This window comes from Rhipicephalus microplus, chromosome 5, assembly GCF_043290135.1.
Source record: "Rhipicephalus microplus isolate Deutch F79 chromosome 5, USDA_Rmic, whole genome shotgun sequence".
Taxonomy (NCBI): Eukaryota; Metazoa; Arthropoda; class Arachnida; order Ixodida; family Ixodidae; genus Rhipicephalus; species Rhipicephalus microplus.
Genome location: NC_134704.1, coordinates 204,570,835 through 204,595,093, shown reverse-complemented (window position 1 = coordinate 204,595,093; position 24,259 = coordinate 204,570,835).

The window sequence follows — 24,259 nt, the reverse complement described above, 5'->3', positions numbered from 1 at the left end:
GCGTCACGGCGGACGTTATCGAAGGCCACCTTGACGTCAACTCTGAGCATGGAGTATTTTCTTCGATGAGTGAGGTGATCAAGGAGGTCTTCTTTCAGTAGTAAGAGCTTGTCGTGCATCAAAAGATGCTTCCTGAAGCTGAAAATGGTGTTTGATAGGTGTCCACTATCTTCTAGGTAGTGGGTTAAGCGGCCGTGCACCATATGTTCGAACAGGTTTCCCGGGCAAGAGTGGAGAGAAATTGTGTGTAGGTTCTCAATGCCGACTGGTTTGTTAGGCTTAAAGGTCATGGTGATTTCCGATTGCTACCATACCGCAGGTAGCTCTCCTTTATCCCCGAAGTCGTTGTAATATCGGAAAAGAACCGTGGTATTCTGGTGCGGTAAATTGCGTAAGTGCTTGTTGACAATCCTGTCAATTCCGGGGCTGGTATTTCTTGTCCATTTTGTTGGTGCTGTGTGCAGTTCAGCCTTGCTGAAGGGCCAGTCTAGCTCAGTGTTTGGTGCGATAGCGTATTCTTTGGTGTGAATTGAAGCCCCAGTGGGTGCATCGCAACAAACCTTATTTTTTATTTCTTTTATGAGGTGTTCTTCTGTACCAGCGTAGTTTCTAATAAGCCTCTGAAGGGGTTGTTTCTGTGGTGCTTTGGAGGATTGCGTCGCTAGAAGTGCGCGTAGCAGATTGCAGGTTTTATTGGTGCTCATATTCCCCTGTAGCTTGTCACAGAAACCATGCCAGTTCTACCTGGCCAATTAGTTCGCATAATCTTGGAATTGCTCGGTGAGGATAGAAATGCGCTTTCATAACTTTCTGTTTAGTGTTTGCCACTTCCTCCGTTTTAGAAGTTCTCTTCTAGCCTCTCAAAGGTGTAGGAGATGTGCATCGACGGCGGTTGTATCGACATAGAGCTGTATGTTATTAGTGTAGCGTTCGGCTATTTTAAGCACATTATTAAACCAGTCTTCAATGTTAGTTATGGTGATTTTAACGTCGAGGTAATCTCTAAAAATTTGCCATTCTGTTAACCACGCTATTCCAGTCTTGGTCAGTTTACGAGTTTGCACTACCTAAAGTTTCCGGTAGCACTCTCCACTCTGCCCCAGTGACGTTCGCCATAAAGGTAAGATCGGGATTTGTATCCCTGGAGACGCTGTTCCCTATTCTCGTCTTTTCGAGAGGGTCGTTCCACAGGGTTAGTCTGTGATTTTGAGCAGTTTCATGGTCCCTGGAACCCTTACTCGTGGTGTTATGATAACCCCATGCCATGTGAGAGGCGTTACAGTATCCAATTATTATGCTCTGGTGGTCATTCGTGATCGAAGTGATCGAAGTGTGGTAGTTGGTCTCGTGAGGTGCTGTATATAATTGTTATGAAAAGACTGTTCTGCGCCTTTCGTTCCGGCAGAATCTCATTAGGGTATGTCCACGTCTGAGTGTCCTCGATTACGTGTTTTTGCGTTGAAAGTGCTTTCTTGACAAGTACAACAGCGCGTTGGGTTTGTGCGCAGGTCATGTACCCTTGCAGTCGTGTGTTCTGCGTGTTGGTTTTCTGAAGTTCAATGATGTCTGGCTGGTTAAGCTTGATGAATTCTTGTAGGCTTGCTTGTCCAAAGCGCTATGATCGACAGTTTCATTGCCATATGCGTAAAGTTTAATGCTAGTTCTTATACATATGGTTAGGGACTGCCACCTTCGATCGATTCAATGTCACGCCTGCGATCGCGACTCGGCGAGACTGAGCTAGAAGCAGTGTGACTGTTTACTCGTGCCATCTTCTGAGTCGTTTGGCGTGGGTTGTTTAAGTTGTCAAACTGTGCCATGGTGGCGTAAGTTTTCTTCACGTGCGCGATGAAATTGTTGACTTTCGCCGCAATTCCATCAATTTTGGCATTAAGCGTAGTGATCTTGTGATCAAACGTTAAGGCTGTTTTTTTTCTATTGCTGACTAAACAATCTTTTCCGTCGTGGCTTGCATGTTATTCATTAAAGATTTTTCAAATATCGCGCACCTTGCGTTTACTAGAGCTTCGACGTCCACCTTGGTCAGCATCATTGCCGGCTTTGTGCTTGAGTTTGCTTTTTCTTGATACTGTTGCTCTGCACTGTCCGAATGACCTTACTGATGCGCACACTTTCCAAGTAGTTTTTCGGTGAGCTCTTGTTGTCTTTTCTGGCTTTGAAGCAGTTTATTTAGGAAGTTTTGTTGGCTTTGCAGCTGGCTGTGCTGACCCTAGAGCTTTTTTGCTGGTTTTTCAGTTTATCTTCGAGAACCTGTATGGATGAGGTGTCCACCTTTGAGGAGGTTAAGCTGCTGCTGTCATTCGATCCACTTGCCATGGCAGCGTAAATCGCACGTTTAACGGAATGCGAGCGCGTGCAAGAGTGGGAGCGCGAACTAGAACGCAATATTGACTACACTCTAAGGCAAAATTACCCGAAAAAGGAGTAACGGAGCCAAATAGGCACGCGTGATTAACGGATAGACCGTTGAGGAGCAACCACAGAGGGAAAAGTGGAGCGCGAAACCAAAGGATGAACCACCCGGGTATTGCAGGCAGCGCGAAAAGCGTTGCCAAGGTGACCACGCCTCCCTCTCCTCCTCTGCTGGCTCAGTCTTTCCCCGGATTTTGCCAGCGATGGTCCGCGTTGCGTCGCACACAGAGTGCTCGACCACGGCCGCCTAGATTCGACGATCTATGGATTACGACGTGGTGCTTGTGTGCACGCTTGGATGAGCGTGGGCTCCTGCTTTTGCGTTTCGCTGCACCCATGAAGTCTGGAGCAAGTCTCAACTAGTCACCACGCCGCGCTGTATATCTCTGGCTTCAAAATAGTCACGACCAACACACGACAACGACAGGTGAGAAGGCCAATATGGCGGCCGAGAACAGAATGGGCCTTTCGGATTACTTCAGTCTGATTCAGGGCAAAAAACAGCGCTCGACTCTAAGGCAAGTGGTTTATCATTCTTTATTCTACACTACTTGTCGCGTGTGCGATACGGATCGCGCTTGCCGGCAACGGGCTCGGTCGTGTTGTATATCGAACACACGAAATGCATCGCGAAGGTCAGCTTCGGCGTTTGCGGTTTGCCTGTGTTTTTCGACCACATGGAAATCGGCCGCCATTGCCGTCGACCTCCCGCACGCTCGCTCATTGAGTGCTCGCCTGTCTTCGCTGCCGCGATGAGCTTCGGGTTGACGATATTGGGCTGAGACCTCGTCGCTGTGTTGGGAGTCCTCGAAAACACGTTACGGGTTCTCGTAAAGAGCTTGGTTGTAGTATGCCGTGCACTGTAAGTGCACCAGCACGGGCTGGTGGGGCTTTCGCTAGCGTCGGAACTCACTGAAAATTGGTGGCCATTACAGTTGGCTTTCCCGCCAGTCGGTCGCAAGAAGCTCGGCACCGTCCGCTGGCCGCGGCAGTGGACTCGCGTTTGTGCGCTGAGCTCGCTCGAGTTTGTGGAAAAGGGCCGAATTATCGTCGATTTCTTCGACGCTAGCTCCAAACTATCTCGGCGCTGTTCGCGGCGGCGGCGAAGCGTAGGCTCGCTCTCCCGTTCGAACTTCGCTGGCGGCAGACACACCGCGTGCAGCGCCGTATTAGGTCTCACGTTCGCTTGCTTGAGCTGAACGACGTCGCTCGCTTAGGACTCGCCGATTTGTTTGCGGCACGGTGGTTTGCAGAGTTGTGACTGCAGCCGCCGCTCCCAAAGCTGTAGCGCTACGGAGATTGAAATGAGTCTTTGACGATATGTGACATCACGGTGAAATTATTAGCATGTCGTACCTCACATATGTTTTCATTTCATCTTGCACGTATTTCTCATACACATTTGTATTCATCCTCTGTCACGTGTGAATCACTATTTTACATACTTATTGTGCAGCCGTGGGCACACACCGTGCTAAAGACTGTGCGCTGGCGTCTGCGATGCCTGCCATCCATCTCTTTCGTCAGAGCAGCTTTACAAGGACTGTGCGAGATGTGATGGTAAATTTATTTGTGCGTCATATTTTAACGCTTGTTTTTATATTAACGTGCACGTAATTGTTATATGCGTGCATCTTTATCTTCTGTGACGTGTGCCTAACTATTTTTACTATATTGTAACAGCGAGCTGTGATAAGATGGTTTTATTTACAGGAGGTGAACGATGGTCGTTTGCGGCAGCACACTGCGATCGTGCCAAGACTCTTCGTCTTCCTCTGCTTCTCTTTTATACCTTTTTCTAGCCTGTTACATTCCCCCGCAAGCAGACGAAGCCCGTAGAGCGAGTTATGATGCACAAGGAGGGTAGAAACGTTTCAGGCGAGCAACGTGAGTGAGCTGCGTTCTGCTCGATCGTCGACCATTGGACAAAAGACGAGCTAACGTAAGTGAGCTGGCTTAGACGCTGCAAAACTACAAATGGGCCTGAATATCGTGACAGAAGCTTTTGACATAATCTACGCTTGCTTTGCGGTGTCCAAAGTGACACCAAGTCACCTTTTTCAAATAAAACCGGTTCGTGACGGTCGTCGTATCGTTCCTTCGAACGACGTTGAGAGGCCAGAGTACGAAGACGAACGATTCGACGGGCTTCTTCCGTGAGGCACAGAGTGTTTGACACAGAGTCGTCATTGTGAAGAATGACGGGTAAGAAAGTGTCTAGAGGGCTTAGTGGCAACCTGGCGTACAACAGATAAAATGAGCTGAAGTTCGTTGTTCCATGTTTTGCCGTGTTGTACGCGTACGTGATAAAAGGCAGCACTTCATCCCAGTTCTTGTGATTGGAAGAAACGTACACGGCAAGCATGTTGGTCAGCGTTCTGTTTGTCCGTTCAACGAGGCCATTCGTCTGTGGGTGATACGGTGTGGAATGACGGAACTGTGTCGTGCACATGCGTAGTAATTCTTCAACGACATCGGCAGTGAACTGGCGGCCACGGTCGCTGATAATAACACGCGGTGGGCCATGGCGAAGGACCACGGAGTGAAGCAAGAAGTCCGCCACGGATGCAGCGGTAGAAGAGAGAATAGCTGCGGTTCCGGCATACCGCGTAAGATGATCTACGCAGACGATTATCCAACGCTTCTTATTGTTAGATAACGGAAATGGACCCATAATGTCAATTCCCACTTGTTCAAAAGGTGTGCTGGGTGGTGTTGATGGCTGAAGGGGACCTGGTGTAGCGGTGGCCGGGCGCTTGTGACGTTGGCACGTCTCGCAGCTAGCGACGTAACGCTTCGTAGTTTCGTACATCTTGGGCCAGTAAAAGCGTTTCTGCGTGCGGTTCAGCGTTCTAATAAAGCCGAAGTGACCGGACGTCGCATCGTCATGCATGGCACGTAGAACATCGGAGCGAAGGCTCTCGGGGACAACTAGAAGAAAACGTGCTCCAGGTCTGGTGTAGTTAGTTTTATAGAGCAACTTGTCTCGGACAGTAAAGCGACCGCTGTGTTGGGACGTGCGGCTGCAAAAAGAGGATGCAAGTTGAGATCGCTGCGTTGTTCTCTCTGGAAATCAGCCGCGTTGGGGAACGTGCTTGTAACAGCAGCAAGGCAGTCGTCAAAATTCTCAGCATCGCAGTCAGTAGTCGCAAGAGGAATCCGGGAGAGGCAGTCTGCGTCAGCGTGACGACGGCCACTCTTGTACGACACCGTAAAGTCGTATTCCTGAAGTCGCAGCGCCCAACGTGCGAGGCGGCCAGATGGGTCACGCAAACCAACCAGCCAGCATAACGATTGGTGATCGGTAATTATCTTAAATGGCCTCCCGTAAAGATAACAACGAAACTTCTGTACAGCGAAAACAGCTGCCAGACATTCCTGTTCCGTAACTGTGTATTTGCGTTCTGATTTGCTCAGGCAACGGCTGGCATATGCCACGACATGCTCTGCGCCATTGTGACGTTGTACAAGCACCGCGCCTACACCGATACCACTAGCGTCCGTGTGGACCTCAGTCGGGCAAGATGGATCGAAGTGACGCAACAGTGGTGCTGACGTTAGTACAAACTTAAGTTGTGAGAATGCGGCGCCACACTCTGGCGTCCAGTTGAAGGTTGCATCCTGTCGCAAGACGTTTGTCAGCGGATACGCGATCTCCGCGAATCGTGGAACAAAACGACGAAAATATGAGCATAGGCCGACAAATGAGCGAAGGTCTCGTGCGGACTGCGGTGGTTTAATAGAGCTCACTGCTTCTATCTTGCGAGGATCGGGTCTGACGCCATCCTTGTCGACCAAGTGCCCCAGCACGAGAGTTTGACGTTCGCCAAAGCGACATTTTTTAGAATTCAGAACCAGCCCGGCTTTTTCGATGCAGTCGAGAACAAGACTGAGGCGGTTGTTATGTTCCTCAAACGTACGGCCAAAGATCACAACGTCGTCAAGGTAGCACATGCATATCTCCCATTTTAGACCACGTAATACTGTGTCCATAAATCTTTCAAAGGGGCTGGAGCATTACAAAGGCCAAAAGGCATGACATTAAATTTAAATAAGCCATCCGGAGTAATGAAAGCAGTCTTTTCTTTGTCGCCGGGTTCCATAGGTATTTGCCAATAACCTGACCGCAAATCAAGCGTTGAAAAATAGGAAGCGGCATGTAAGCAATCTATGACGTCATCAATTCGTGGTAAGGGATATACATCTTTCTTCGTCACAGTGTTTAGACGCCTGTAATCTACGCAGAATCTCCAGGAACCATCCTTTGGGCAGCCCCGGTAACAAGAATTACCGGTGCTGCCCAAGGGCTGGACGACTCTTGCATGACCCCTTTGTTCAGCATGTCCTTTACTTGTTCGGCGATAACTTTGCGCTCAGAGTATGACACTCGGTAGGGCTTTTGGCGGATAGGGTGTGCAGAGCCAGTGTATATTCTGTGACGAGCGCTGGACGAGGGTAACTGAATGGGTGCATCTCTATGCCTGAAGTCGAAAGCAACAACATGCCGGGAAAGGACCTGCACCAGCGCTTGCCGTTCCGTCGTACTGAGAGTCTTACTGATCATAGGGAGCATTAGATCTTCATTATGGCGAATATCACAAGTAGAGGAACAGGTGGAGAGGTCCGTAGCTATTGCTGCTATCGAGTTGCATGAGGCTTCATCAAAGAGAGATATCTTCATCCCGCGAGGAAGCACAACCGGCGTGGCAAAACAGTTCAGCGCCCACAATGTTGCTACTCCTTTTGTCATGCACACCACAGAACAAGGCACAAGTATGTCCTTCTTATAACAGTTCTTGCGTAGAGGTCTCACTACGAGGTCAACACAAGCATCATCAACCGCTGTGGAAGAGACTCGAACGGGTGTCAAGCACCAAGATGGTGCTATCACTTCATCAATCACACTAAGTGTGTTCCTGTCTTTGCCACGGTAGTCTTCTTCGGAAAGCGACGGTATAAACAAATTTTTAGTGATATTTTCCCACTACCACAGTCAACGGAAGCACCGCATTGCTCCAGGAAATCGATACCAAGAATGACATCGTGCGAACAACGAGATAGAACCAGAAATTCCAATACAAATACTTTTCCAGCCAATGAAACACTGACAGCACATACACCAAGAGGATTAAGCCACTCGCCGCCTACACCACGAAAGGTGATTGTATCGTCCCATGAAAACATAACTTTGCGACCTAAGCGGTTCCTGAAGGCGAGGCTCATCACAGACACAGTCGCCCCAGTGTCAACTAACGCCATCGTCGGTATTCCATCAATCAACACATTCACTTTGTTTTTGATCATAACAATAGGCAGAGGTATATCTTGAAAAGACCGTCCGGCGACCTCACCTCCATTGGCCGCGGATGCTAGTTTCCCGGCGGTGGAGAAGAATGACGCAGAGGAGACGGCGAGCGACGAGAACGGTTGGATTGTGGTGTCAAACTCCGCTCGGATGCTGGCGAATCACTGCGTCTGGTCTCACGTGAAAAACGGCCCCTTGGAAACAAGTCGGTTGTCCGCAGGTCATATGAAGCACCGGGTCTTGGTGGCGAAGACATGGCTGGTGTCCTTCTTGATTGGTGGCGTTGTTGGCGGCAATACCGAGCAATATGCCCACTGAAACCACACTTGTAGCACACGGGAGGGTCACGGTTTATACTATAATCAATGGTACGAATCCTGGGCCGCTGCTGTCGGCGAGGAAGTTCGTTATCACGCGAAGAACGGGTTTCTGCCACTCTCTGGAATTCATTGTATTTGTAGTAGGGTTGGTCCTAGGGTTGGTACTGTCCTTGCCGCAGCGGGGCGTAGTCCGGCTGGGAGCCCTGAGTATAAGAATGTGGCTGTGCTCGTCGTGATCGTGCGTCATAGGCAGGGCCTCTATCGTATAGACGTGGCTGATACTGAGGTGTGGCATCAGAATCCTCAAAGCCCTCCGCCACTCGGTGCGAGGAGAATGAAGCAACGTTTCGCTCGAACTCTGGCGGCTGATAGGGGGGATGAGTGCTTGGGCGGTTTGCCACTTGCGCGTACAGGCCGAGTTCTTCACGTACTATCTGCCGGATTGTTGTTGCAAGATCAAGTGCCTGGCTGCTGTCTATGCTCGCGATGGTCGTCACATTGGGTAGCCTGCCGAACTTTGGCATGATGCGCCTCGTCTTTAGTTGCTCCAAATTGCGGCAATGACGAATGACATCGGTGACAGATGTCAAGGTGTCTTTCGCGATGAGGAAACTAAACATTCTCGGCGATTCCTTTTAGAATGTGCCCGACTTTGTCTTCCTCAGACATTCCGGAGTCAATGGTGCTACATATCTTTATGACTTCCTCAATGTAGGTCGTGCAAGTTTCACCTGGCACTTGAGCGCGTTGCATTAACGTCTGTTCTGCTATTTTCTTTATCGTTGTTGGGTCACAGAAACGCTCTTTGATTTCAGAAACAAATCTGTCCCACGTCGTTAGCGTTTCCTCCCGATTCTCGTACCACATTAATGCAGTATCCGTCAGAAAGAACGCGACGTACAAAAGCTGAGAAGCGGCATCCCATCTGTTAGCGGCGCTCACCCGTTTGTAATGGATTAGCCTAGCTTCGACGTCTTCATCTGTTCTGCCGGCAAAGGGACGAGCATCTCTCAGTTGTGGAGCCGAACTGGTCGGCGCAGAAGTCGAGAGGGGTCGATGTTCATTTGCGTTGTGGGACATGTCCCGACCAGATGGATTCGGTGGAAGTCCAGCAATGCGACGGCTTCGTCGAAGAACTTGCGGTTCACCTTCCGTCTTCGGGTGTCGATTACCCAGCACGTCCACCACAACTGTAACAGCGAGCTGTGATAAGATGGTTTTATTTAAAGGAGGTGAACGATGGTCGTTTGCGGCAGCACACTGCGATCGTGCCAAGACTCTTCGTCTTCCTCTGCTTCTCTTCTCTACCTTTTTCTAGTCTGTTACAATATTATTGTACGTGCAGCCGGGAGAACACAACAGGCACAAAGCTGCGTGCGCTGGCGTCTGCAATGCTTGCCATCTATCGCTTCCGTCGGAGGAGATCCCCAAGGAGTGAACAAGATTTGACAACGAGGCTGGACTTGTACACATCACCATGAATTCACTTAAAAGAATGGGGAAACTTCATGTGTATGTAGAAAAATAAAAGATTTCGATGTTTCACTTTTGTCTTTCTTTGTTGCCATGACTGTGAAAGCAGTTACACTTGGGTGGCTAACTACTCTTTCGCGTGTTCTTTTCTGCGGAATTCATTGCTCACAGCGCAGAAAAACAGGCGAAAAAAGTATTAGGCCTGGCCGAAAATAAACAAAAGCAATGTTTGAACTGGGGACAAAAAGTTCTTCTGATAGGAGTATTTGAGTGGATCAACCGTTCGTCCGGCAAGGTGCAACTGTGGGGACTAACCCTTGTCTGGTAATATGTAAATGTGGGGATTAACAGTTGCTATATAAGGTGCAAATGTGAGAACTAAATGTTAGTCCTTTGGGGTGAACTATGGGACTAACAGTTACTCACTATGGCGTAATTGTGAGGACTACCCTATTGAAAAAACGTCCACCATAGGAATGGTGGGTTCCAACATCCACCATTTTGGTGAATTATGGCGGTGGAAATGTTGGTGGCACTTAGTGTATGGTGGCTATGATGGAGCGGATGGTGGATGCCGCGCTGCAGCTGGCAATGATGCAGCGCGTAGCAGCGTCAGAATCACCATGACAAGCTGCCACTAAAGATAATAAAAATATTTGAAACAGCGATGTAGAAAGCACCCGCAAAAAATTAAAGAAGGTGCGACAGCTGGAAACCGAACCTGCCACCTCTGAATTCTGAACTGAGCACACTAACCATTGCGCCACGCCGACTTTTTTTTGTTAATGAATGAAGTTATCACCATGAAATTACACAGAACATACTTCATCAGAAGTCGGGCAAACACACACAAGCGTCAAGAACGGGAAGCCACTCCGAAACGGTGTCAAAAGTCTCGACAACACTGCGCACTTGAGCAGCTGCTTCTCGGAAGACAGATCTCGTCAACCGTGGTGGCTCGGCGTGTCAATCGATCATGCGACTTTCCCATAATGAATAAAGTCCCAACAACATAAGCAGGTCGTAAGGAGTATTATCAGTCAGACTTTTTTTAACGGAAGGAACCTAATAACATGAGCTGTGATTGGAAGTTCTTTTCTTACGTTCTTTTTAGAATGTCTCAAAAATAAAAAGCGTCACGACAATGAATAAAACAATGCTCTATAGTCTCAGGTTGGTTGCAGAGTCTACAAATCACTGTCCAGGTTACGTGTATTAATTTTTCATTCAGCCACGTTTTCACTGACAGCGTGAAAGTGTGCAGTTTAAAGAGAAATGTTTTCGCTGAAGGAGATATAGACATTTTACGTACACGAAATAATACATCGTGACCAGGCCGAAGCGAATATGGCTTACGATAAACAGGTTCGGGGAAAAGGCTATTCACATGTGCAGCGGTTAAATTTGTTCTGTCAATAGTATACAAATACTCTAAGGTAAACCTGGCTTTCAAAAAACTGACAGTATCCACAATTTCTTTTAGGAATCCACGCAACAGCAATTCCTTAGCAACGCTTGTTGTGACATGAATAAAAGGAAGGTGGTAACATAGATGGTTGCGAAGAACCGCTAACATAAATGGGTGGCACACATCCTTAAGGTGAAAAAATCGCAACACCAACTGTCGCACAAACAAATGCACAAGGCCGAGGCCACCCTTTTCAAGTGGAACAAAAAGATTGTCTCTTCTCATGGGTTCCCAGGAAGAGCTCAAAATAAAGCAGGCAAATGTCCTATTAAAGGCTTAAATGTGTACCCGAGAGCAATGCAACACCTGCAGAATATAAATAGGCTTTGATACAAGGAATATATTGCACGATTTCGCTCTGGCAAAAATGGAAAGCTCCCGTCCGTGCCATGTTGCCACCTTTCGGCGGATCGTAGTTATCACAGCGGTCCTGTGTGGGCCACTGTTACGATAGTTATCGAGAGGCACACCAAGGTATTTCATAGGAGTCGCATTCAAATGAATATTTGCGAAGACCGAAGGAGTTTGGGCCCACATGTCTAGCCAGAATCCACTACTTTTATCAAACTTTATGCTGGTGCCAGCGACTTCACAGAAACGTAAAGTAGTGTTGACTGCTTCTTGAACGCTGGGTTTATCAGCGCAAAAGAAGGCAATGTCATCTGCATATGCTAAAACTTTAACTTCCTCAGCATCATACCGGTAGCCTCTTATGCTAGACTTTAGAAGCACACCTAAATATATTGGTCCCAGATAAAGTGCAAAAAGCAAAGGTGAAAGCGGACATCTCTGACGTACAGATAAATTCAACTCTATTATATTGGAAAGTGTGCAATTTACAATTAGCCTAGTTGTGCACTTCTTTTAACAGAGTGAGATACCATTGTATAGTACATCACCTAACTCCACTTGTCTTAGGAGCCAGAACAAAGAAGCATGCTGAACCTTATCAAATGCTTTTGCGAGGTCTATTTGAAGGAGGGCTACTTGGTCCATGCTACCATCAATACGCTCAAGAACTGAACGTGCAATATGAATGTTTGTCTGTATAGAGCGCCCATGAATTCCACATGTTTGGTGGTCACCTACACATTTAGTAATCACTGTCTGTAGCCGATTCGTCAACAATTTAGCAAATATTTTGTAGTCAACGTTACATAACGATATAGGCCTGTATTTGTTAACTCTCTTTAATGTGTCAGGATCAGCACTTTTTGGGATTGATGTTGTATGGCTCTGATAGAAAGAAGGAGGAAGTTATGCACAGTCATAAGCCTCTTTAAAAAGTTGCTCAAGGAAATGTATCAGAACTTCCTGAAAAGCTATGTAAAATTTACCACTAAGCCCATCGTGGCCAGGAGTTTTGTTTTTCTGCAACGTTGTTATTGCGAATTTAATTTCCTCTCTGATTATTGGCGCATCTAGAGTGAGTCTATTATCATCTTGTAACTGAGGCACAAGGGCAATGAAGTGGTTAGCTTCTTAATCAAAATTCTCCTGAAGCTCAGCCGTGGTGAACAAACCTTTGTAATAATCTTCAAATGCAGCTCTTATTTCACATGTACCTGCGCAAAGGGAACCCTGTGAGTATCTGTTCAGAAAAGGCATATCTCTTTTCATCCCCGAGGGATTTTTAGTCGGTTCCTCTTCAGTGAAATGGGCAACACGGAAACGAATCTTAGCTGCTCTGTATATATCTGTATCATGTTTTTGTATCTGTGCTCGAATCACATTTATCTCGTCCCCGTACAATTCCGACTGTTGACTTTCAAAAGTATGGAGCTAATGAAGTGAATCATAAAGATAGCGTTTTTCAGCTTTTTCGCATTAAGTACTAATTGCCTGATACTCGACTCTTTCTTTGAACCTTTCACATTGAGCGAAAATCGGCAGCTGTCGACACTGTAATTTCTTGTACCAATTATTTTACTATTTTAACAAAACAATCGCGCAACAACTGTACCTTAAGCTTCCATAAGTCCCAGTTTAGAGGAGTTTTACGAAAATTTCCAGGACCCCAAGAAACAGTGACCAAGCAGTGGTCTGTAAAAATATGAGCTTTACAGCATAATTATGAATGTGAGACCATAATCTTAGGGATACATATACATGGTCAAGCCGAGCATGAGAGTTGCCTTGAAAGTGTGTGAACCTTACCGAGGAAAGTTGATTGATTTGTGGTGTTTAACGTCCCAAAACCACCATATGATTATGAGAGACGCCGTAGTGGAGGGCTCCGGAAATTTCGACCACCTGGGGTTCTTTAACGTGCACCCAAATCTGAGCACACGGGCCTCGACATTTACCAAGGAAAGTGCATGCGCCCCCACATCTATAAATTGTAGTCATTCAATAGTTTCTGTAGTAAGGCTGCACTTGCATCATAACGATTTGTTATATATAAATGATCTCTCGCGTCACAAACACAATTAAAGTCTCCAAAAACTATGAAAGTTCTGTCAGTGTTTAGCAGCGAAGTTAAAGAGAGGAAAAAAGGATTCCTTTCATTCACTTTGGAGGGAGCATAGACACAGATAAACCTCCAATTATGGAAATGAAAAGATAAGTCGCAACAAATCAGACATCCTTCCCCATCAGCAGGTAGTGACGTCAAAACATGATTCAAGTGCTTTTTAACTAATAAAAAGCATCAAGCGAATGCACCACGTGCTGGGCTGATGTATAAATTGTAATCTCGGAAAACTTCCAGTGCAAGATTGGCGTCACGAGCAGCGGAAATCTCAGTCTCTCACACTGCACGTACATCAATGTTGTACTGCTCAAGCACATGGCCCAACTGCCACTAACGCCTTACATTCCTCAAGCCACATACGTTGAGTGTCGTTACACAAATGGGAAACGTTTGCGCGGTAGCCATTTTGCTATCATAGAACTTTTGTCGGTCAGCCTTAGCCACAGGGCAACCTGTGGCTTTACCTCTTTTGCACATTTTAGGAGTACTTTCCTGAGGACGCTGACATAGGCGGCGCGTCTCTCTCTCCCCAAAGAAGGGGACACGTGGACCATATGAAGACACTTGCTCTGTAGTATCGCACTCGTTGTTGCTTCATCGGTTACTGGTGCCTGACGCTTCCTTGTCCGACTGCTATTTATTCTTTCTTGTTCCTCATTGTAAGGTGGCTTGTATTTAAGGCCTTCCAAGTGGTGTTCTTCTGCACCGTTGCATTCATTTATGCTTTCACTGGCGTCGTTTAGCGGTGTTATTTTGCGTGCCAAGGGTATCCATGGACAAGTGTTCAGCTTCCTTCAAGGCACCTTCTGCTCCTTCCGCTGCTTCTACTGTCGCATCAATTACCTCAGTGACATCCATAAGATGATCAGAGGTTGCTCTTTTGTGCCTTGGCCTGAACGGAGTTTATTGGCATAAGTTGACACGCAGGCATCCGACGACGTACTGTCGTCGGATGCCTGCGACGTACATACTGTCGACGTACTGTCGCACCGAAGACACAGTGGAGGCCTATGTACGTCGACTGTTGCACTGTCGACGTACATACCCCACTCGCTTGCACCGAAGACACAGTGGAGGCCTACCAGGAATACGTACGAGGCATTGGTGGCCATAGATTGACATAAGGTGTGGTGTTGAGCTCACAGTGATGGTGTCCTAGAGCTCCAAGGCAACGTCCCTATTTGTTGTCATCCATCGTTCCATTCCTGCACATCTCCATGCCTCTATTTCAACGGACTTCACAACGCCGTAAGCTTGGAACGCCACTTCAACACGTCGCGATTCAAGATGAGGAGGAAGCCAAAGAAGTTTCAGCCTAATATTCTTGGTCTCCGGATGTAGCACCATGCACTTAAGCCCTTTTACACGGAGCTCACCACAAGTGATGAGTTTCTGTTTCGTCATGCTGCTTCCACACGTAACCATCCATACATGGCTCGTTTGATACTGGCCAACTCCTCTAATGTCCGCTGTGCTCACCACTATAAGCAGTGCGTCACGGTAGTCTGGGTCACGGTACGGCCTACCACTCATGTCGACATGAAGGACAACGGAATTCAAAACGTCGTTACCAGTTAGAAGACGTGGCAGGACCACTTTATGGCTTAAGCTTTCATCATGAAACGGAATCGATGATCCTCAGCCATTGGCCGATACGCTGTTACTAGCAGAGAGCATTTTAGAACGCAGCCGATCGATGCGGCTTCTTCCACGCCGACAGATGGCGATGTGGGTGTCAAAGCGGTAGTTAACTCAGGAAGTCATTGTTTAACTTCAGTTCTGTTTGTTGTTTAGTGTGGAGGCACAGGATCTGCATCTGCTAAAATTTGCACATTTGATAAACAGAAACAACTACTGCCTGTAACAATTGCCACTGCGATAATGGCAACAGCGCTATGTTTTTGTTACAATTTACAACCACAAGGAAAAAAACAACTCAGTGGAGAGTTTATCGGCGGTCACTGCCAAGTTTATTATCCGTTTCTCGCTCCTTCCAAAGAGCGATATCAGTTCAGGCTTTATGATGATTCTATGCTCATTTGATAGATACGCCCACACAATTGATTCTGATGTTTTTCGCGCAACGCAGAGCACAGTCGTGCCAGCGCACCGCTCTTGCTCTGTCGTTAGGAACAACTACAAAACGGCTTCGCAAAAACGAATGCAGTGCGCCAGAAACAATATTCTATCACAAAAGTTTAGTAAGCATACAAATTGACGTGTCTATGTTCTCGCATAAGAGCCACAGAAGTGCCGGCGAGTGAGACCGGCGGCTGTCGGTGAGGGGTGGCATACCTTTGGTGGAAGTGCCGCAAGCGCGTCGCATCGATATTTGTCGCTTCTTGCGCGGACACCATCCACGATAAAAAAAGGCTTCATTTAGGTTAAATGATGCCGCAGCTGTGCTGTATTGTCATTTTTATTCGTCAAAACTTTTTCTGGAAATCATGGTGGTAGAACAGAGGGGTAAAAATCAAATTCGCTGGGGCTCATCTCGACGCATGTCGAAAGTGAAAGTTTATGCATATTAGCACGCGCTTTCTTAACTTAAAGATACGGTTCAAACAATAGTGTGTGCAAGAATTACCAGAGTTGCGTTTCTAGCGTGGCAACATTGATGAACCGCTGTGTTCTGCTCTAACATTGAAAGGGGCGATTGCGAACTGGAGTCCATTTATTGATTGACAACTGCGCGCCAATGTAAAACATTTACTGTCAAGTTCACAGTGACAATTCTAGTCTTCTAAACATCACAACAAAGAAATACATCGCGGATGTCGAACTGATGGAAGTACTTGCGCAAAATGTAAACATATTCCCGGCCGCATATTTTATGCTCCACAAAAATTGAAGCATTGTTGGCACCACAGGAATAAAAAACAAACGTACTAGAAAGCGTAATGAGCAGCGTTGGTTTCTTTTGACTGCAAGCATATATCTCTGCACATTCAAGAATGAAGCACTAAAAATAAACGATTTCGCATACTGTTCTGTGCTTTTCATCATGCCACCAAGCTTCCATCATGCCACCGTCATCCAACTTGCTCACCAAGCCTTCCACCAAACATGTTTAGCCTCGCCACCATGAGCCGGCATTTTCTACCATCACCACTGTTGGCTCGCCACGACCACCACGATCTGCCACCATTTTTTGCACTCTAGCCGTCATCAGCCGGCATTTTCCACCATCACCACCATTGGCTCGCCACCACCACCATCATCTGCCATCATTTTTTATCCACTTTCGCCGTCATCAGCCATTATGCCCACTACAGTTTCCACCATATCCACTATTCTTTCCACCATATCCGCTAACAATTCCAGCATCCACGAACCCAGGACTTTCAATAGGGTAAATGTTAGTCCCTTGAGGGGACTAACTGTTAGATCCGGTGCCGTTAGTCCTTAAAGGGATTAATTGTCGTGGCAGCCCCATTACTCCCCAAAAGGACGAACCACGCACTCTTTTACCACCCTTTTGCCTTAGAGTATAGGATTTGCTGCATGTAGACACGCGGCCCTTATTGTTACTGTTACACGTAGTGGCGAATATGTTAACCCCAGGGAACTCTTTCCCGCTGGCGTTCCAGTTGTCTATTTCTTGAGGCCTGTTGAGGCGCTGTTGTCTTACGTAGTAGGGTGGTGGACTTGGCTTTAGTCTCCTTTTGCATGTTTTACTTGCAGTTTCGTGTTGTTCTCCGCAGATCTTGCAGGTGAGTGCAATTTCATGTCCCTGCGTTTGTCCAGCCTTGCCGCATTTATAGCAAAATTTTGGAATAGGTTTCGGACAGACGTCTTGGCGGTGATGCATATTGCTACAAGTTTGGTAATACTGCATTAACTCACGACAGCGAAAGTACACGCTCCGCAAAATTATGTAGTAGGAAACGTGCGGTACTCCATAGAAGACGACTGTCGTGGTCGATTGACCTAGCATTCGGGCGTGAAGAACTGTGTATCTTTCTGGTGCGCGAATTCCAGCCATGAGTTATGCGATGCTCGTACCGGGTATCAAGTCATTGATTACGCCTCAGGAGACATCGTCCGGTGTTCTAATGTTGCCGTTCACTGGGTAGAAATTTCCTCCAAGCTGTATTTTTTGGATGCTTAGCAGCTTCTTGGCGCGTTCTTTGGCGACAGTGCTTGCGATGATTAGGTTTTCTATTCTCTGGACTTGTACGCATGCCTTGTCGTTGAAGTCTTGCTGTGATAGTCCACCCGCTCTGCCGATGGCATGCATGACGGCGAAGGTGTTCCATTTAGCGAGTTCTAGTCCAGCTTGCAGACGGTAGACGATCTTAAAGTCGTCGAAAGGCTAAGGTGGCGTCTTCGGCCTGCGATGTTGCTGTGATTGTGATGGGTTCAGCATCTGCTTTGTGATAGGTGGGTGACTTGTCGGTGAGTTTGCCGGTGTCCCTACATTGGGGGTATCCTTTTTGCCTTTCTTACTTCTAGTGATCCACGCGCTTTCCGTTGTGATAGTTCTGCCGCTGCCAGCGTCATAGGTCCATGAATTTTCCGTTTCGTTGTTTGCCTCTGCTTGGTCAGTTTGTATCGTATTTTCTTCTGCATACTGGTTTCTTGGCATTTCGCTTGCTGTGACTGATTTTTGGCTCATATTCGCACGCGCTTTATTAACTAAAAGATTAAAGTTAAAGTTACCTTAAAGTTAACTTAAAGTTAACTTAAAGGCTCTTCGCAACGGTGAGCGCTAGCGCTCGTGAGGTGCCGACAGGTATGCCTGAGCACGCGCCATGCAGCTTCTATCGTGATGGTGTGCAAGAACAAGCTTGGCGCTCGGCGTTACCAAGTAGACGAATGCTTGACGGGAATCAAGTTTGATATCTTGAAACGGGCTGCACTCACTCGAAAGGGGCTAGTATCTACCAATTTCTCTCCTCTTGCCGGTTGCACCAGTGCAAAACTTGGGTCGTCTCTGGTCTTGTTCTGGGTTGAGAGCACGAAAAGCAGGAGCCCATGTGAGATACAGGTGCTTCGAATGGCCTCATGGCGGAGAATCTAAAACTAACAAAGAAAATATTTTTTCTGGCGCGGAGACAATGCCCTCCATCACACAGAAAGTTTACCAGTCCTCAGGTTCTGACACTCGGGCTTCTTCAGGTCGAGACGTACCCTAAACTCGCGGCGCTAGTGAACAAGATTTATCCCAAAGTACAGCCAACTAATACATGTTGTTTCTGCGATGATATAGCTAAATTGGAACATATGCTTTGGCGGTGCCGCGGGCGTTAAGCTGTCGGGAAGTCATGCGCCATCCAAATGAAAGGGTTCTATTACAGGCTCCGGACTCGAACAACAGTTATGGGCAGTCCAATGGCCAGAAGAGAAACTTTTTCTGTTCCGGTGTGGGAGCGGCCCGCACTGCGTTAAAAATTACGTTCCAAAGGACCCAGAAAAGTTCATCTACTATTCATGTGCACGTAGACTTTTATAGTTCGCGTTCATTTCTGAACCAAAAACATTTTTGCGGTGCATTTTATAGTCGCACCTAGTCGCAAATCTGACGTCGGTGGCACTGTCGACACCATGAATGCGCATGCTCGCGTCTCGTGTCAACGGTAACTGTACCTCTCTCAATCCTCGCAAGGCCCACTAAGGGAGGGTCTGCTTATAAAAACTGACTGCTCGCCTGCTAATTTATTGAACCAGCTATTGAAGCTTCACGATCACCGAAAGAGAAACACTAGTCGTTCTCGCATTTTCAAGCAAGTCAATATTTGTGTGGATAGCAGCTGCATGCGCAAAAAGCTCCTCGTGCTACGAGGAGCTTGTTGCTGCAGTAGCTCCAGCTGGACCTAAAATAAGTTTTGCGCCACTTTCAATGTATGGTTTAGGCAGAGAGTTTGACAACTGAACAGTTTCTATAAACGTTAGCGATGACAACGTTGAAATCAGCAATGGGCTGAGACACGCATGTCGTTGGTCCACGTTGTTAACAATGTTGTACATGGTGAGGACGCAAAAAGCGCTAAAAATTATAAACTATGGGTGTATTCTGTCGCATAAATAGGCTGGCGCAATGGCTGGGCTGAAACTTTTAGGTCTATTTCATGCTGACAATATTCTCCCAATTGTGGACAGTCAAGACGCTGTACAGCACCTGGTAAATATATGCGGAAGAGCAGGTGAGGCCGTAGGACTTGGCTTTAGTGCAACAAAACGTAGATTGATGATATTCAATGAACACGAAGACCAGGCGGTTTCAAATGACCAGAAAATACCGATGGTAAGCGAGTGCAAGTACCTCGGAATATGTGTGAATGAAGGAGATTGATAAATGAAGGTACATTAAAAAACTTCAGCAGCAAAAGGACAGAGGAATGCTGTAATAATGACGCACAGAGCGTTGTGGGGATACAATAGGTACGATCGAATTAAAGCTTCGAGGTCTGTCGAAAGGCGGAATGGTTCCAGGGCTTATATTTGGGAACTCAAAGGTGTGCATAAAGTCAAAGGTGCAATCAGACATAAATATAAAAATTAGGGCCGTGAGACACCTGCCATTCGGCGCCAACAGGAAGACGACAAATTACGCGGTAGGAGGGTATGAATGAGAGTACATTAGCAGGGAAGGTGTTCAGGTATTTGTATAGGAAGAGCGTAGACAAAAACTTGAAAAAAGAACTAGGAGGCTCACTATGCCATACGATTGGATCTGTGGGCGTCATAGGAACAAAAAAGCAATAAAATAAGAAACAGAGAGGCGGAGATGATTTATTGAATGACAGTGATGGAAAAAGAAGCCGCCTCTCAGTAACTACAGCAGAGGAAAAAAACAAGCAAAGGAAGGAGATGTTTATTGATAATTCAGGGGGAAGCGCTAAACTGTTCGAAGCCAGGTCTGATTGCCTTAGAACGCGTACACTCTAAAACGTAAACGAGGAAAAGGGGGGTTCAGGTTACTTCTTCTGTGCTTTAGAAGCAAAGGAAAGCAACTAATTTGCCACACCCATTGCACAATTTCGAGAGTAACTAGGGCGGAAGAAACCATTACTCCCCATTTTCAGTTGTTCCTTCAGAGAGTAACTGATGGGAGCAACTGTTATTCTGTCAATACTCCCATGGCAGCAATGGTTACTCTTGTTCAATACTCCTCCAAGGAGTAACAGACACTCTTATTCAATACTCCAACGGGAGTGACAGTAACACTTTTCCAATACTTCTGAAGGGAGGAACAGCTAGTCTTCTTCAATGTTCTCAGGGGAGCAACAGTTACTCTTTTATATTATACCTCAACAGAGCATTCATTGCTCCTTTTCTAAACTACTAAAAGACGAACGAATGCTCTTGGTCAATGCTCTTATGTGAGCGATACTTTTTTCAATGAAGAAACAGATAGTCCTTTTTAACACACCCAGGGGAGTGATGGCTGCTCTTGTTAAGGCGTTTATTGGCGGACACTCGTCGATGATGCACGACAGCGACAGTCAATGCGGGGACCGACTCTATCCACGAGAGGATCTTCTTTCGAAAAGGGTGACCCACTAGAAGGCGCTGAAGAGAACAACCCAATCTTCAGAGGCTTCGCCACAACTACCCCGGGTACAAAAAGTGGGCCACCTGACGACCTAACAGCTGGTTACTATGATCGGGTCATGGTAGGCCTTGAGGCGCTCCACGTTGAATATGTCGCGCCCTCGACGGCGCATGTCCGAGGATGGTTCTATAGGTTCGATCAAGTAGTTTACATAGGAATTGCGTTCGACAACATGCTAGGGGCCTTCGTATTTAGGCCATTGTTTTGAAGATAGGCCAGTGGCAGTGGCAGGGATCGAGAGCCAGACAAGCGCTCCAAGGAGGAACGTGGGCGCAGTAGTGCAGGCGTCAGTGTGAATGCTTTTTTGCCGCTATTGATCATGCGTAGCAAAGGTCTTTGCAAGCTCTCTACACTCTTCAGTGAGCTTGGCTGTAGCAGAAATAGGCGCCCACTCAGACGGATCTGGCTTGTACGGAAGTATCGTGTCGATGGTGTGTGCCTTCCATATAACAAAAAGGAAGGTGAAAAGCCAGTAGTACTCCGAGTGGCGGTAATATATGCGTAGGTGACGAAGGAAAGAATGGCATCCCAATTTTTGTGATCGGTGGCGGCGTACTTGAAGAGCATGTCACCAAGCGTGCGGTTGAAGTGTTCGGTGAGGCCATTAGTCTGCGGTTAGTAAGCAGCAGTTTTGCGGAGAACAACGTTGGAGTCTTTGAGAATGGCTTCGACGACTTCAGACAAGAAGACATGGCCTCGATCACTGAGCAGTTCCTGAAGTGGACTGTGTCGGAGCATGAATTGTTGGAGCAGGAAGGAGGCCACATCGCTCGCTGTAGCCGCGGGAAGAGCAGCCGTTTCAGCGTATCGCGTGAGGTGGTCCACAACGACAATGGCCCAGTGGTTACCAGCCGACGTTAGTGGAAGTGGCCAATACAAATCAATGCCAACGCGCCCAAACGGCCTGGCAAGGCAAAGTAGAGATTGCAGACCTACCGGCGACAAATGCCTTGAAGTTTTGCGGCGCTGACAATCTATGCAGGAGCGAACGAATTTCTGCACGTAGCTGTACATGTCACGCATAAAGTACCATTGGAAAATGCGGTGGTAAGTCTTCAATATCCCGGAGTATGCAAATTGCGGATCATAATGAAAGAATTCGCATAAGTCAGAGCACTGACTGTGGGGTAGGACTAGTAGCCACTGACGGCCGTCACCGTTGTAATTGCGTCGGTGGAGGAGGTTGTCGGGAATGGTGAAATGGTGGGCTTGACGACGCAACCCGCTAGTGGGTGGAGTGGGTGGATCAGTCAGCAAGTCTATCAGTGGGGCGATTCATTGATGTTTGGGCTGTTCAGTAGCAAGGGTATGAATTCTAACAGAAGAAACGGCAAGGTGAGACGCTGAGTTGTGTGCATTGTCGTCAGGCAAGGGAGAGCGCGACAGGGCGTCGGTGTCAGCATGTTGCCTTCTGTTGCGGTACAGCACGCGGATGTCGTAATCTTGAAGGCGAAGTGCCCACCAGGTGAGACGGCCTGAGGAGTCTTTCACTGACGACAACCAGCATAGTGCATGATGGTTGTTGACGACATCAAATGGGTGACCATTAAATAAGGTCGGACCTTTATAAGGGCCCAGACGATTGCTAGACATTCTTTCTCAGTAACGGTGTAATTAGTCTCGGCTTTTGTAAGCATACGGCTTGCATACGCCACGACATATTCCGGGAACCGTGATTTGTGCTGCGCAAGGACAGTGCCGAGGCCGACACCACTGGCGTCCGTGTGTACCTCTGTAGGGGTCGTAGGGTCGTAGTGGGGCAGTATGGGAGGTGACGTCAACAAACGACGGAGCGCTCTGAAAGCGTCGTCGCACTGTGATGACCACGAATGAAGAGGCCCGTTACTTCCGAGAAGCTTCGTCAGCGGCAATATGATAGTGGCGAAGTTTCGAATGAAACGCTGACAGTGGGAACACAGTACTACGAAACTGCGCAGTTCCTTGACAGCTTGGAGAACTCTGCCACGTCCCGAAGCTTGGCTGTATTAGGGATAATTCAGTCCTTGGACACGATGCAGCTCAGTATTGTCAGCTGCCGAGCTGCAAATTGGCACTTCTTTAGGTCAAGTTGCAGACTGGCGTCACTCAGACGCGTTAAAACATGCCGCAGGCGTTGAAGATACGTGGAGAATTCCGGAGCGAAAACGGCGACGTCATCGAGGTAGCAAAGACATGTGTGCCATTTCACATCACGTAGAAAGGTATCCATCATGCGCTCAAAGGTGGCGGCTGCATTGCACAGCCCAAACGGCGTGACATTGAATTCGTACAAGCAATCTGGAGTGACAAAAGCGGTCTTAGGTCGAGCGTCCTCAGCCATAGGTACTTGCCAATACCATGAGCGGGTCGAATAATATCGCAGCGAAGCATGTCGTCGACTAGTTCGCTTATTACACGGCGTTCTGTGGGTGATACGCAATATGGACGTTCCCGCAGTGGTGGTTGCGCGCCTGTGTCGATGCGATGCGCAATGGTGAATGTGCGGCCGAGAGAAGGTACAGCGACATCGAAAGAAGAGCGCGATTCTTTCAACAGGCCCAGAAGCTGAGAACGCTGGATCGGCGTAAGGTTGTCGGGAAAGGAGGGACCAAATACATCAGCGGATGATGATGCAGATGTAGAAATAGCACTTCGTGTACTGGAACTTGGGCAATGCGTGTCATCGGGTTGGTCCATAACTTCTGCGTCTTCGATGGGTTCCACGCCGCCGAGACATTACCCTCCCATCAACGTGACACTATGCGGTGATGAGTTCAGAACAAAAATAGTTGTGCTGCCGTGAGTGACTTGTACGGTCGTGAAAGGATCCAGCAAGCCTTTTTTGATGAAAACACGACGAGATGGTGAAAGGAGTGCAGCGGTGTCGGAAAGACTGGCGCAGTAGACCGACACCACCGCGGACGAGTGTGCAGACACTTGCGTGTCGTCTCTGACGAATATCTTGCTTGCAGCAGGTGGACTGTCAGCCGGCGTCAAAAAAGAAAGTTGTGTGAGCTCTATTTCTGCTGGTGCGCAATGAATGGCGGCGTCATGGCGGGAGAGAAAATCCCATCCTATGATGACGTCTTGAGAGCATGAAGGAATTATGATAAATTTGACGGCATACATCATGGATCATGAATCAGCTCGGCATGAATTATGAGCCGGCCTGTGCACATCGCTGTAGGGTGAATGCTTTGGGCGCTGGCTGTACGGAGGGAGAGCCCCCAAAGTGGCGTGGTCACTTTGC